Genomic DNA, 16,222 nt, shown 5'->3' with positions numbered 1-16,222 from the left:
GTATACTAATATTTATATTTTATTTCAATTAGCAGAAATGTTTTAAATGGTTTTAATTTTAGTTAATAACCCTGAAATAGACATTGTTATTCCACGAAATGATGTTCAGATTGTTGGTGTAAAATTAGCAGTAGATGGGAGCAGACATCAAAACATTGCCAAGTGCAAAATGTGATTCTATGTATATAATTATTTTTTAAACCAACTCAAGTACTAATAATCTATAACTCTAGTATCTCTATGGCACATTTTGGACAGGCAAACATCATTCACATTGTAAAATTTTAATAAGTTTTATAACTCAGAAAGTCTAATGAGTATAAAGGCAGGAACACACCAAGCCGACGGTCGGCCGACTAAGTTCCCTTTCATGGGAACTATCGACGCTACGTCGGATGACGTGATGGGAACCCATCACGTCATCCGACGTAGCGTCTCGTTCCCTTACTCAGGGAACAAGGGTTACACTCGTAACCCGAGACGTTCCCTTTCGTGGGAACTATCGACGCTACGTCGGATGACGTGATGGGAACCCATCACGTCATCCGACGTAGCGTCGATAGTTCCCATGAAAGGGAACTTAGTCGGCCGACCGTCGGTGTCTCTCAGTGTGTTCCACACCGTCGGCTGAAGTTGGTCCTTGTCGGCTTTTTTTCAGCCGATTCGACATGTTGAATCGGCGTCGGAGCCCGTCGGTTCGTTGGGCCATCTGATCATTCTGATTGGCTGTTCAGCTACTGCCACCTGCTGGTACGGAAAGGCATTTCACTGCATTTCAACTTTGGACACAGACACTGCCGACGTGAGCCAACCCCGCAGTTTGCTTTCGTCGCCACTAGTTCGTCGGTGTCAGCTTGGTGTGTTCCTGCCTAAAGACGGGGCTGAAAATACCATGTTTACTGAATGTTTTCTTCTAGAAAAACCCCAAAATCGTACAAAATTTCTGTTGAGGAAGCAGCCCTGCATTAGCAGAGAAAATGTTCGAAAATGTCCTTGTCGAAGCCTGAAAGTGGATGAAGGCCCATGTGCTAACGATCCGTTGCTGTGTCATTTCTTCTCCCTTTGTTCCTGCTTCACTTTTATTTCTTTCAGCCTTCCCTTTTTCAGTTTGCAGCTTCTTGGCAGTGTAGTTCTCCCTCTCTTTCCTTCTCTCTGAGTCCCTAGAGATTTGGGGGCTTTTGATCAGATTTGTTAGAGGCCTTTCCTGTCGTTCTCTCACTTTTCCCGCCCTCTCTTTCTCTCTGATACCACAGACACTCTTGCTTCTCACATTACTACTTCTTTCCGATTTCTCTTTCTTTTTTTATTTGCCCATTCCCCTTTTGGTCTTGTTCTTTTAATTCCTGAACCTCTTTTCCAAATATACTGATGAAATTATTACATGCATTGTTTCAAGTATGTCTCTCTTTTTTCCCTGAGGAATAGATGAACCGAAAGAGAACGATTTTGCTTTGTGCTCTTTTTCATGACAGTTGATTTTTTTTTATTTTTAAAATGACCTTTTATAATAGCCAACCAGTAACTACAGAGAATAAAGATTGGAATCACTAACCAATTGGAATCTCATCATGATGAATCCAATCTACTTCTAGAAATTATTAGAAAGAATAGTAATTAAAAATCTTTTTTCCCCACCCATATTTTTTTTTTACAGACCTGCCAACAGTGAGTGAATTTACTATTCATAAATATTATTATCAGCCATGAAACTGTATTAATTTTAATGAAAACATTAGTTTTTTTGACATTATGCATTTGACAGAAGCTATATACATCATATACATTATGTGTGTGTGTATAGCCACTTTTCCACCGTTGGGCCGAATGGTTCTTAGACTGGTATGGAATGGTTCAAGTTATGTATCCACTTAAGCCTAGTATGGCACGGCACAAGTACAAACCATTCTTGGCTTGGAATTCTCAGCATGGTTGTCTAATGGTGCTTTTCCACTGCATGGTACGGCTCAATACGGCTCACTTTGGCACTTTTCTTTCTTTTCTTTTTTTTTAAAGTTATATTTTATGGGCTTTTTGTGCCTTTATTCAGAGAGAATAGTAGAGAGCAGACAGGAAAGCACTGGGCAGAGAGAGGAGGGCAGGATTGGCAATGGGTTGCTGTGAACGCATTTGCGCCCTATGTCGGCGCACTAACCACTAGGCTATCGGCGCCGACTTTTGGCGCTTTTCTACTGCATGGGACGGGTCGGTACGGAATGGTACGGTTTGCTTAAATAGTACCACCTTGGTTGAGGTTCCAAGCGAGTCGTACCGATACTAAGGCCCTGTCCCAAATGGCACACTTCATGTGCACTTTCAGTCTTGTGGACTTACAATGGCCGCTGCGTGTGCATGTCCGTTAAGTCCACAAGACCATAGGGTGTCCCATTCATCATTCAAGCTTAAAGAAGGGTTCTTGTGAGCACCCCCTTTGCGGCTGCTATGTGCCCTTCTGCTGAGCCCACAAGACTGTGAGCTATGTAGAGGTCTTTACCCGGCAAACAAAGCGCCCTTACGTCGATAAAGTGCAGACTCAGAGGAAGACTGTGAGGTTTTAGGGTGCCATTTGGGACAGGGCCTAAATGTGACGTGTAAACACTGCAAATCACTTATTGGTCAGAGAGAATCGTCACTACCAATGTCACTGGATTTGAAACAAGATACACCTAAATAGTCAGTAACAATTACCACAGTAACAGTAACAGTTCGCGAAACGCTTGCTTTAAATGACTGTTGCACACAACTTGAAAAAAGAAATGGCTGTATCATGGTCAGTAGACAAGGTGCAGACTCGTTGGTAGATGAGGAGCGGATCCACGGCAGTAGAGGCGGTGCAACTATACGATCAGTCTATAATCCTTCCCACTTTGAAGCGGTACTAACTGCAATGGAAGAGCAAACCGAAAGTAAAGCGAGCCGTGCCGAGCCATTCCAAGCTGAGCCGAGGCAAATAGTACCACGCAGTGGAAAAGCACCATAACCGTGCTGAATCGTGATGGTAGAATCTGTGAAGTGGCGTCGCCACTCAGGATTGGTCACTTGTCTGTTGCCTGGATACCCTCTGTAGCTGGCTAAGTGCTCTATTTGAGTGACGTAAACGAATAATAAAATTAAAAGAAATATCTGATCATCCTCCATAATGTGGTCATTATTTATATCTCATATCACCAGTAGACCATTGCGTTACCAAGGCAATGACTGACACTTTTGTATTACATTGCAAAGAACAGCTGTTTTAATTTATCAGCCCCACAATGGAAAATGAAACCGTAACCATACCAGCTGGCCCGGATCGGCACGGAATGGAGCGGTTATGCAATAAGAACCGTTCAACCTGATGGTGGAAAAGCGGCTTATGTAAATATATTCTCTTTATGTATATATATTTGATTGCTTGATAGCCAGAGCACTGAGTAGTGGTTGTTGCTTTGGGGTTGCTAGAGATTTTCGAGTTGTTGCTATGCAGTTCCTAAAGTTTTTGGATAGGTCATTGACACATTGTTGTGGGGTTGCTAAGGTGTTTGAATTTATAATAAGCTCATTGCTATGGTGTTGCGAAGGTAATTTTGATTGGTTGTTATCAAAGTGTATTGCTAAAAGGAGTTTCTGTTGTTTTGATTGGTCAGTTCCAAGCTCATCCCCTCTTTAATCCATTCAGTTTAATTGGTTGCTTAATGTGTGATGTCATAGGTAGGGTGTTGAGGGCATTAAATCATGTGCAGTTCTATTTGCTTACCTCTTTTCATCCTCCTTTTCTTCTTGTACTCTATGTTCACACCTTATGTTCATCATTACAATCCCTATTTATATGCCTTGTGCGGTTGGCGTCTTTCAGCACTTGTTCTCTTGGCTTCTGCCATTCCAAGTATCCACCCCATAGCACCCTCTCGCTTTCTCTCTCTGTCCCTTGCTCTCACTCGCTGTCCTTTGAAGTGTAAATCTCTTCAGCAGGACTCCTGGCTAATGAAGCTGCTGTCTTGCTGTAATTAGAAGCATCTTGGTTTCCCTTGACGCGACTGTGGTGTGGAGAGAGAAGAGAGTACATCACAGAACAAAAAGACAGAAACACTGATATTTAGGATTGGCTACAGTACCAAATATGGTGTGGGAATACTAATGAGTCACGTAAATGAACGCCAATAGTCAATAATTGCCATTTTTCACCAGAAAGGTGGGTGGAATACTCAAGATGGAGATGGATAGAAGGTGGCTATTATCTTAAATGAGACTTTCATCAGAAGCGATGAAATGCATGAACGCCTTTGGAAAGCTTCTATAATGGCTAAAATCACACCTACGGACGTACAAAGAGAGGGAAGGATTAACATTGATTTACGGTCTGTGCTTTGATGTTGTATAACCTGGCCCATTTTTCTGATAATAAGAATACGAATTCTCCTAAACTATCAGAATACTTTAGTACAATAAAGTGGAATTTCAGAACTGTAAAAATATACTACTTCAGTCAGAATAGACTTGAAGGATCAATCAATCAATCAATCTATATCTGTCTATCTATCTATCTATCTATCTATCTAGACATATACATCATTAGCAATGCTATTTTAGTATCATTTATATACTATTATACTATTATAGTGTTAAATTTTTTTTTTTTTTTTGTAATTTTATGTGCTTTTTCCAACATTTCTCATTTTCACGTAAACTTTAAGTTTTCTTTTTTGGGGTGAACTATCCCTTTAAGAGGTATCACTGACTGACTGCCTTCGGTTTCGCACAGAGTGTATGTATCACAATAATTACATGGAAAATTGACCTGCTTTTTTATCTAGACACATGCACACACTAATAATTTACAATGTGTTTTTTTTTAAAAAAGCACGCCAAATAGAAAAATCGAGCCGCCACGACACAAGCCTTCCAAAGGCTGCCAAGGAGAAGAAACTTTGTGAAAAACATTATTAGTGTGAGAAAAGCTTCTTGTCCCACAGAGGAAAGGACAGACAGTGAAAATGAATCAATGTAGTTTGAATTCAGAACGTTGTTTCCCATTATGACATAATCCCACTGCTGTCGATGCCAGATTGGGTGTTGTCTTCGCAGTCTAATGCTTGGATGGAGATCAAACAAATTCGAGGTGAGCCGTTCCCAAAGCTTCCTGAATATAATGTCCTTGCAAAGGAGCACCAGAAAAAAAAAAAAGAAAAAGGTGTGTTTTTTTGTTTTGTTTTTTTACATTGAAAAAATGACACTTCAGCTTTAAGGAAGGAAATAGATAAAAGATTTATGCATAGCAGCATATATTGACTTGAAGCAAATCAAACACGAATCTTCATGACTTCAGACATTTTTAAAATTGTATTTTGATTATCACAAGTAATGCAAACATGCACTGTCACGTTGAATGACAATATAACAGCAGCTGACGCTCTACTGTTGATGTACATAATGTTAGCTGTGGGTTCCTCTGTTATGGCTCTATGACTGATGCCTTAATAATGTTTTATGAATAAGGCACAGGCCTACAGGTGGCCCACAGATGACAGGGGAGTCATAACATGATTTCTTTCATGATCATCTTGAGGAGTCTGGGATTGGGTGACAAATTACATTTTTTTCACTTTCATTTTATGGGAAAAAAACATGGAGGAGAACAGAAAAAAGGATTGTAATTTGAATAAAGAAATATATTTCATTGTGCTGTTATGCTGTGTCCCCAGTGTTAATGTTTCATATTTAATATTTAATTAACATATTGACTGTTTGGACTCTTTTTGATGCATTTGTGGAAAAACGAAAATGAAAATGCAAAGTGCAACCGAACAATTGAGTCAGATGAATGAATCAGAAAAATATTTTGTGTAATTGTAAAGTTGAATGATTTTGTTTAAATATATATATATATATATATATATATATATATATATATATATATATATATATATATATATATATATATATATATATATATTAAAGTGTAATTGCAAAGAATTTTATTTAATGACATTTCAAATACAAATATTTAAATACAAAATTAGAAGAACTGAATCAGTCTGATTTGATTTAATCATTCAGATGGTTTTGGATAAACTGATTCATTAAAAAGTTTTGACTCAAAAGAATGATTCATTTATAAAATGCTATATTTCTCTCATGCACTATTGGGTTGGGTGGATGTGAAGATATTCAATGAATAATTGAAAGCCGTTCTGCATACAAAACATTATTAGTGTGAGAAATTTACAGAATATTTAAAATATAGTGCTCAAGCCATGAGATACATTTAATGTTTTGGTGTTCTTTTAGAAGCTTGACTGTCTTAGTCCCCATTTATTATCATTGCATGGAAAAGAGCAACCAGTACAGTTCTTCAAAATATCTAATTTTCTCTTCTTTCATGGAAAAAAAAAAGTTCAATTAAAATAGTTTGGACTTCTGGGTGAGTAAATAGTGACTGAATTTTCATTATTTGGATGAACTGTTTCTTCAGTTGAACACGTCCTCTGTCTGGAATCATTGAGACATGTTTGTGGGTAAACATATTAATTCAGTGTCATTTTAGAAAGAGCAAGAGGCTGTGAAATGCTTCGTTGGTGTCGTCTGTTAATGTTTTGGTCTCCAGTTCCATCTTAGTGATAGTGCCAAAACTCACTTTGCTGTCTCCCCCGTCTGTGTAACGAATCAAATGCTCCATGAAATGTGTTAAAGGAAATGTGAAGTACATTGTTAATATCCAAGATCCCTCTCAGGATGTCTTTAACCACACTGCTAACTCAACCGTGCACAGTATGTGGATAAAAGTCTTTGAGGAGATCACAAAGTCTGAGTTTTCCAGCTGAGAACTGATTCCTAATTCTAATTAACTAGCTAGCTTAGCTTCAATTAGTTAGCTAGTTTATATATATAAGCTAGCAATTGTTTTGATGCTGTTTCATTTAGAAATACATTATTGAAGTAAAATGGGTTGCAAAAGCAGTTTTGTGGTCATTTTAAACTGGAAGTGAGAGAATTTTTAATGTTTTCTGAAGGATATGAAGCATGCTTAATATCTAACACCAAACACTAAACTTGCCAGAGGGTTAGCACACTTAGCTAGTTCATTGGGCTGTGGAAGGATTCAGCAGCTTACACCCAAACAGACCCAGACTCGGCTTTCATGTAAACCTTTCCTTAGGAACCTTGCCTGAAGGCCTCTAAATATTTTTCCTCTCTGCGAGCGATGGGAGAAATGAGTTTTGGCAGGTAGGTGTTGTGGTAATAACTCAAACATAGGTACAATTGGGATTTTCATCAATGCCCTGTATATAGTCATTTCAGATGGTAGAAATGTGATATGATAGAGAGAAGCAGGTAGTGATATACAGTGTTAAACTGTGGATTTCAAAGATATACAGTAGCAATATCAAGATCATACTATGGCAAAAACATCTCAGAGCTACATTTTTCTCCTTTTTTGTGGCCTGTTTCATACCGTATCCTGCACAATGCTAACATTTTTTTTGTTTTGTGGAATCTAAATGTCTCCATTCGCACCCAAGTTTGTAAGCTATTTTGAGTTTCTTTTAAGAATGCTGAGATGACATGCTCATCTCTGATTTCAGTACAATGTTCTGTTAAAGTTCCATAATAGCTAAGAAAAAAACTAGCACGTAAGGCCCCGTCTACAAGGAGATGCGTTTCTGTGTATACGCACACATTTTGTATCAGATAGGCGTTTCGTCCACACAGATCCGGCATTTTCGGAAGGTGAAACCGCTATTTTTTGAAACCGGGTCCCAGAGTGGATAAATCTGAAAACGCCGTCTTTTTGTTTTCGTGTGTACAGCCAATCCGTATATTTTGTGAAACGATGATGTCATCACCCCATGTGTCGACCCTAGTCAGACGCGCTAACAGCACAAAACAGCAACAACAACAACAATAGCAGACTCTAGATGCTTGTGCTCATGCTGCAGAAGCTACTGAGCCAAAATAAAGCGTTATTTCTAAGCTTTACTATAGTTTGTATACAGCGTGCAAGGTTTATGCGCATGCTCCAAGTCTTATTCTCTGTTTTAAGTGTATCTCTGTGGCAGAATTACAGCGCCACATACTGGTCTGGCATGCATACTACATCGTTTTGATTCGTTTCAGTGGTTTCGCGTGTACGCAGATATTTCTTGAGACAAGGAAAAAAAAAAGATCGGATAGGGAAAGATCTGGCTTCGTGTGATGGGGCCTAAAGCACGTCTTAGAAGGAAGTTTGATTATATTCAGTTTGCAGTTTGTAGTTCCTAAGGATTTAACGCTAGTGCATACTGCATACAGTATTTACCAAAAGAGTGTTCTTGTAGAAGTACTTACAAAGATAATTAGTATCTCTTTATCTGAAGATATTACACTCTTGATCCAAGGAGAAACGCCCAATTTGACTGATATGCTCAATTTGTTAGCTTGGGGATTAGCCGTTCTTTATCAGTTTGCATCTGCAATGTCAACAGTCTGATTTCTTTTGCTGCAGAACAGACTCTTTAACAAATGTTATTGTGATAATGAAAACAACATTGGTTAACATGGCTAACAAGAAGGGATGTTCACTGAACAGTATATACTATCTTTGATGAATTACAGTAGCTTGTAATGTATTTCTTTAACATTTTCCTTTGACTAATCAGACATTGGTGAAATGGTTTGGATTGGACACTGGCTAATTTATATGGAAAGCTGTCTGTTTTGTACCCAAACAGCATAGCGTATCTATTAGCGTGCATTTCAAAGGCTTTTGTACTCCTCGGTTCACTGTTGTCCATAGCTATTAGCTTGGAGCATCTCTGCCCCAATTTTGTTATCTTCTTGAGCTCCCATTGAGGGCGACTTGCTTTGATCGCTGTCATGAACAAATTGCATGCTGTAATGCTGTTTAACTGGCTAGAAATGTCACGAACAACAAACCCTCCCCCTACCTCATCCGCTTCACCTCAGCAGATGAACAGTTGACAGTTGCAACCAAAAGGATTTTTTTTGTAACAGTAGGAGCTTGCTCGAGCATTCAAGAAGCCAATCTTGCAATCTATATTTCCAACATACTGATAATATACTTGTCCATTCATGCGGAGTGAGCAGACCATGAGCAAAGCTTTCCAGTTCATTCTCAATGGGAGCCATTTTGCACTAGGATTGACAGCAGAGCAACTACAAAGCATCAAATAGGAAATGCTGAGCTTTATGCAAATGTGTGATGGGTACCAGAGATGCACTTTTCTTGGCCAATTCCGATTTCCGATTTTTTGTTAGTGAGATCGGCCGATACCGATTTTTGCCGATTCCGATTTTCTTTCTAAGAACTATAATTGACAACATATACAAACAAAAATCTACTTTTCTTCAATGCAAAGTTTTATTTTCATTTTAAAAAAAACAAAAAAAACAAGTAAAAGTCAGTAATAAAATATAAACAGCTCAAATAAATGCAATAGAATAAAGAGAGCTATGAAACTAAGTTTTTTGGGTTAACTGGGTTTCTATTCAGGTAAGAAATACTATACAGAAATTAAAGTAATCAAATGTAAAATGACACATTCAGTATTATTTTACATTGGTTACATTAATTGCTGTAGTCTTTATTGTAAATATTAATACAGATCAATTCTTACCATTAAAGTTATAAAACGTATTCAGTCAAGAGCTGAAACTGATTTTCTTTGTCTTTTGTTCTTTGATTAACATGACAGACAGCAGCAGGAATATTGGACTGCTGTCCCTTTAAGAGTTTATGAACGGTGTGCAACAGACCCAATACTGTTACACACAACATGTGTTCACTTTCTTAGCTATTTAACGATTTAAAACGTGTGTTTAACGTGTGTTCACAGTGTTTATCTGTGTACTCGCCAAGATTGCCTGTGCCGCTGGTTTTGACATACTTGTGTATGTATTTGACAGTTTGAGCGCAGGAAGGCGCTTAAGCCGAGTTCAGACTGCACGATTTTAGCCCCGATTTTGGCTCGCCGACAGGTTTTGAGAAATCGCCGACAAATGCCCGAAATCACAGGCAAATCGGTGCTCGTTCACGCGAGTGACAATCACGCAGTGTGAATGAGCAAAGACGCGATCTGAGAGAATCGCAGACGAGTCGCCGACACCCGTGAGATATTTGCCATGCTAAATATCTGGACCTGTCGGCGATTCAAAATCCTGCTGTGTGAAAAGTGTTCTGACTGAAAACTACATCGGCGATGACCGACAGCCAATGAGAGAGCAAGATACAGAGCAGCGGGGAGTTCGGGGAGGAGTTATAGACCACAATATCAGCAAGCATGGCTTTGTACACATAAACATTACAATTATATCAAACAGAACCAAAGCACAAACATTTGCTTGACCATCCAACAGCAGCACATTGAAAAGTTATTTATTTACCTCCAACTCTCATTGCAGAACACACAATCCACAGTCTCCTCAGCCGTTTCCTCCTCCATATTCTTCTTTTCTTTTTCTTGTTTTCGCTGCAAATCAGCGCACAGGCAATTCGTATTGCAAGCTTCTTGGGCTACCGTTTTTAATAATAATAATAACTCTGGTCTTGCATGCGTGATATCGCGTTGTTTCCTTGTCACATCTCGCGTGTTTTTGGTTGTGAAACATAGTTTGCGTGCCAGACAGAGTTGTCGGCGATTCTTCCTATCATGCAGTGTGAAACCTTCTGTCGCTGATCCATCGTGCAGTTTGAACACAGCAGCGACTGAATGCTGGCCAAGATAGTCATGCAGTGTGAAAAGAACAGTGACCCGACTGCTTTGAAAATCGTGCAGTCTGAACTCGGCTTTATTTTGGTACTTGTGAGTCTGTTTGAGACTGAGCGTGGCTTGTTCGCTTCACTAATATAGATCAGTGGAGCGCGTGAAACCTGCGGAAATGACTAAAATTATACGCAGTAAGCACAATCCGCTTGTTAAGTCGTGACGTAAGGAACGCCGTTTCCGGGTCCAAGCCTCAACTCGTTTCACTTGAGAATGCCATCGACGGCCGTTTATGAGCGCTATTTATTCATATTAAACATAAATCATTTTAAAAATTTAAACATTTTAAATACTTACAGTCTACACAACAGTCTCCGTGCTCACAGCGTCACAGATATTAATATTTTAACGATTTATAAAAGATGAATCATTGTCTGGCCATCTGGAATTTTGGTATGGAGATACAGGTTATAATTATATATTTTTTGTAGTATTACACCACATCGTGTATGTATATCAGCACCATTTGTTGTTTTCTTGTGGTATGAGATAGAGCGTTAGGACCCGGAAGCGCTACCGCGTGACGTCAGACTTAACAACCGGATTTAACCGGAGCGAATGAGGCGACTGAGAGAGAGGAGGCGCCCGCGCGGGTGTGTGTCACTTCACCGTGACAGAGAAGAGAGCGGGAACGCGCATTTGACGTTATTGCTTGTGCCGCTGGTAACAAAAAAGATCGGCTCGGAATCGGTAAGAAGTGAGACTGATCGGCCGATCACCGATCCGGGCCGATCATGAGGAGAATCGGCCGATTCCGATCCCTGGCCGATCAATCGGTGCGTCTCTAGTACCAGCCAATCACTGTGAGCTCAAGGTGATCACATTTTTACTTGATTTTGTTATAGCTTTAATGCAATATTGATTTCAAATGGGCTTTGTGCATTTTACTTGTACCTATCTTGTGGCTAGTTTAGCAAAAAATGTTTCCATTATAATGACTTTATTGTATGTTTACTGAAAAGAGTCATAAATTGTACTTAAATCAACCACTACTATAAACTAAATGTCAATTGTCATGACTGGGTGATATAGCAAATATATATACCAAATATACCATATATATACCAAATAACATCTGGTAAATGCCAATATTCTAGTTACTAGAGACAGATTGAATTGATTCACAGAAATTAATGAAATTTATCAAAAAATCGGAAGTTTAAATCTGAGATGTACTGTAATGACCAAATAAATGGTGAATTAAAATCATCATGAATAGCCTATGTTGTAAATATTTTACATCCAACACTAATTGCCACTTTTTTGCATTCTACAGCTTCTCTTATTTCCTTTCTTGCAATCTCATTTCCTCTCATGACATACTTTTAGCATCTAGCTCCTAGCACCAAGTGGTGTTTATCACAACGTACCCTCCTTTCCATCTGTCAGGCTTGTCTGCAGCCATATCTGCATCGCAGTGCTAGCAATGACCTAATGTTTTTAATTCTGGCGCTGATAGTCTCCCTCTGAGTGTGTAGGGAGATATGTGAATCACTTGGCTATTCTCATCCTGTTCCTGCTGCCATCAGCAACAACAGCAGCAGCAAGGAAATCCCATTGATTCCTCTTTCAGATACGAGCATGACAATCATTAAGTGTGTTCTGAACGAATATAGTCAGTGTATGGAGATGCATATAAGGTTTTGAAACCTTGAGACAATTTAAAAGGAAACTTGAGATTCAGCAAAAAGAGTTGTTTTATGCCTTGTGATATTGCAACAAATCCTTTTTTTCTGTCTGTATAGCCTGCTGTTTATTCCATTATAAACATTAAAGGCACTGTAAGGATCCATCTTAGGATTGATGATATATGCTGCTGGCAGTTTTTAAGATCTCACACTAGGGGTGTGCATCAGAGCGATTCAATGGTGAATCACATTAGAATACATTGAAACTACTCCATCTTTCTAATCTATGCCACTGCATCCTTTGAGTATCATTAATATGCACATTTATAGATTTTTTTTGTGGTTGTTTACGAAGGTTGCTGAAAAATGTGACGCAGTGAGATGAAGGTCAGATCAGAGGCAAACAAATTTAGGAACAAAGCAAAACTTTGAAAGATGAAAGTCGTGCAGAAAGTTTAGTGATGGCAGACTACAAAGTAAAACAGTTTGTTAGTGATGGTTTTGTCCATTGTTTCACCCCATGCTGAGACATATTTGCCAAAACCCCTAGATTCGAGCGCATTCTAAACCAGAGCAAAAGTCCCTGCTGTTTCTGAAGTTGCAGTGTGACTCAGAGGGGGACAGAAGCACCTGGCATGGGTTCTGGAAGACCAGGCACCATGGACAATCAATCAGAGCTCTAATAATTTGTTCGAAACAGTGACCTACTTTGGTAAGGTTCAATACTAGCATAAGCTGAACTCACCATTGGCAGGAGAGCATTAGAAATGTAGGTTGCTTTGAGAGCATGTTGTGCTTGAAGCTCCCAGTGATGACCATTTTTAGACTTCAAATGGGACATCAAGGTTTAAAGGTGCCTTACAGGTATCAAAAAAAGTGATAAGGGAAGTTGCTTGCTCGGTGACTTATTAAGAAAGATGACTAAGGTTATATACAAAGTGTTGGTTGACGTAGTGTGGCCCTCTGGTCTAAATCCTACAATTTAATACAGGAGATGAATGGCCAGAGGTTTTCAAAATGGCTGCAAAGGGCATCACCAACACTCAAGTCATATAACAATCATCATTATGAGGGTGATGCAAGTTTGCATGCCAAATAAGAAATACCCAGTACAGAAAGTTGTGTCCTTATCCCACTGAGAGAGTGAAAAGGAATGCACTTACTATCTTGGTAATATTAAACAAAATTTGAATAAATAAGTGAATCTGCTCTGGTTTTAAAAGGTTCGATAGCGAAACACTTGCTTTGGCTATAAAACAAACACAAATCAAGCTGGTCAGAAAAGCCACGTTATATCCATTGATGAAATATAACGCATAGGCTGGAAATCATTGCCAGACAAAAAAATGTACCATCTGGACTACAGACATTTCCGCATTATGAGCAAAATGTGTTTCTTGGGTCTCATCTGTTTTGTGGTGGAGTATTACTTACTGGAAAATTGAAGGCGGCCGAGAGCAAGATGTGTATTATAATACAGCATTGTGGGACCTGTAGAACAGCGGAAAGGTTTGTGACTGAAACTGTTAAGAACCGACTCCACAGGTGACATGTTGCCCTTGAGCCAAGTACATGGAAATGAGACAGGTACTTTATCTTAGACCGTCAGTCTCCAGCTTCATTTGTGATTTGTTGAGTGTTAAGGTACTTAACAAGAAGAAGAACAAGACAAGAAGAGAAAGAAGGCCTATGATAACTAGAGAAAGATGTTTGTTAGCATTCTTATTTATCTTAATGCCATTTATTTGCAGACGCACGGTCTCAAGCGAATTCTAATTGTTTGTGATTGTCCTGAGCTGTTGCATTAATAGAAGTCTATTTCACTCCTTTAAGAGCTCTCTCACTGGTAAAACTATGCTATACACCAGGGGTGCCCAATCATGTTCCTGGAGGTCTACTGTCCTGCAGAGTTCAGTTCAAACCCTGCTTCTGCACATCTGTCTGTAACTATCAAGCATTTCTGAGGAGCTTAAATTAGCAGGTTCAGGTGTATTTGATTAGGGTTGGAGCTAAAGTTTGCAGGAAGGTACAAGAACAGGATTGGACACCCTTGTTATGCTGTCTGGAAAAATGTGCAAAAAAAAAAAGTTGCTCAATAGTCTTAATAGGACAACTTTGTAACTTATTTATAAATAAGCATATTAGTACCATAGAGTAGTAATATCTACGGTATGAGCCAGGTAAATAAGTTATCCTTTTAAGGGTACTACCCCAGTGACAAACTGTTACCACTAAATGTTTGTACATTTTTTATAAGAATGTATTGAAATAATAATGATATTGCAAGTTGATTGCAAAAATAATTTAATCTGAATATACAGCTGATTTTCTACCAGCAGGGCCTAATCTTGACACCTTGGCATAGATATGTGGAGGAGGGAGTAGAACAGAGTGACACAGAGAGAAATAATATGGGTCAAAAAACAGGGTAAGTGTATGGGATTAAATTCCCGCCTAAAGTATTGCAGTCACAGATCAAAAAATAATAAGTATGAATCAAAAATTTAAAAACACACGTAAAATATATATTGCACAAACTAAAAAAAAATATGCAAACAACGTGGTCACAGATCAAAATATAATAAGCGTGAATCAAAAAATTAAAAACACATTTAACTCCCTGAGGTCTGAAAACGCGCCGGCGCGCTTTGCAGGATTTTTTTCACATTGCAGCAAAACAGACTTAAAATACTCCGTCATTTCTTGTCATAGAGACATAAGTAATATATCAATTGAAACTATAGAATGTCTTCTTTTATTTGTGTACACTCAGAGTAAAAACACAATGTTGTGCTTTTTGTAAAATAAAGAAAACTAACATGATGCGTGATCTCTCCTCTCCCTCTGAACGAAGTCCAATCTGATAGTTCTCAGAAAATGAACTGTAACTTATGAATACTAATGACAAAAAAATGACACTTACGTCTAAAGAAACATTGAAATGTCAGGTTTTAAATCGTGCAAGTCAAATCGGAAACAAACATTCTGTATTTATGTAATCTGTATGAAAAGAGAGCCATGTCAGAAGTCTGTGATTCAGCTCATTATCCGCTAATGCGGCCATGCCCACGGAGCCAGCGCTATTCAGACGCAAATTCAGAGGCAATACATGCATACATCGTCTCAATCATGTATTTATTGTCTTGAAAAGTGTTTATTTGGATGTTAAAGCAATGGTTAGCGATCTCTAGAAGACATGCCGTTAGTTCCTAGTTCCTTTTCTTCTTTATATGAATTTGTGGCCTAAAGGTGTACAGAGAGTGCCCTCCGGCTGCAAGTATGAATTAAAATTCTTGCATACTGTGTTTCTTGACAAAAAGTGTCTTACAAAAACTAAATCAATATATTGTTTTATATGAAGGAGTAGGCAGCATAATTTTTACATAATTCTGAAGCAAAAACTCTAGTCTACAACCTCCAATACCCAAAAGTCTTGTGAACACAGATTTAATATACTTTTTTTGGCCTTATTTCAGTGACTTAAGTTTTTTGTTTTTTCAATAACCATGCATAAACATTATTCCTTCAAAAATACAAACATGTACATACATGTTCCTCACATATTATTGTAGCCTAGTTTGTGCTGAATACAGTGTAATGACACTTTTGTCATTTATATGTTTATGAACAACTGAAAAAAGCACAAATGTCAGGGCATGTCAAGCCCCAAATCAGCCTCAGACTCCAGAGGGTTAAAAAAATAACAAGCATGAATCAACTTTAAACACATTAAAAATTATATTGCACAAAGGGAGCTGTCAATCTAGAGCTAGTGGACCAATGGTGATGCTTAAACCGGCCCTAATTTACATGAAACTCAAACTGCAACATTTGGAAAAGCAAGAGCAGAATGTAGAA

The 16,222-nt window shown here is 38.5% G+C and overlaps 1 protein-coding gene across 1 annotated transcript in view; it reads left to right on the top strand.

Annotated features, from left to right (window-relative positions):
* Positions 1-16,222, top strand: part of elfn2a (extracellular leucine-rich repeat and fibronectin type III domain containing 2a) — a 142,107-nt gene that overhangs the window by 86,018 nt on the left and 39,867 nt on the right. The gene's annotated exons all lie outside the window — the stretch shown is intronic.

Source organism: Megalobrama amblycephala, linkage group LG2 (assembly GCF_018812025.1).
Source record: "Megalobrama amblycephala isolate DHTTF-2021 linkage group LG2, ASM1881202v1, whole genome shotgun sequence".
Classification (NCBI taxonomy): Eukaryota; Metazoa; Chordata; class Actinopteri; order Cypriniformes; family Xenocyprididae; genus Megalobrama; species Megalobrama amblycephala.
The sequence above is the reverse complement of the archived record's forward strand: the minus strand, read 5'-3'. Positions and strand labels throughout refer to the sequence as shown.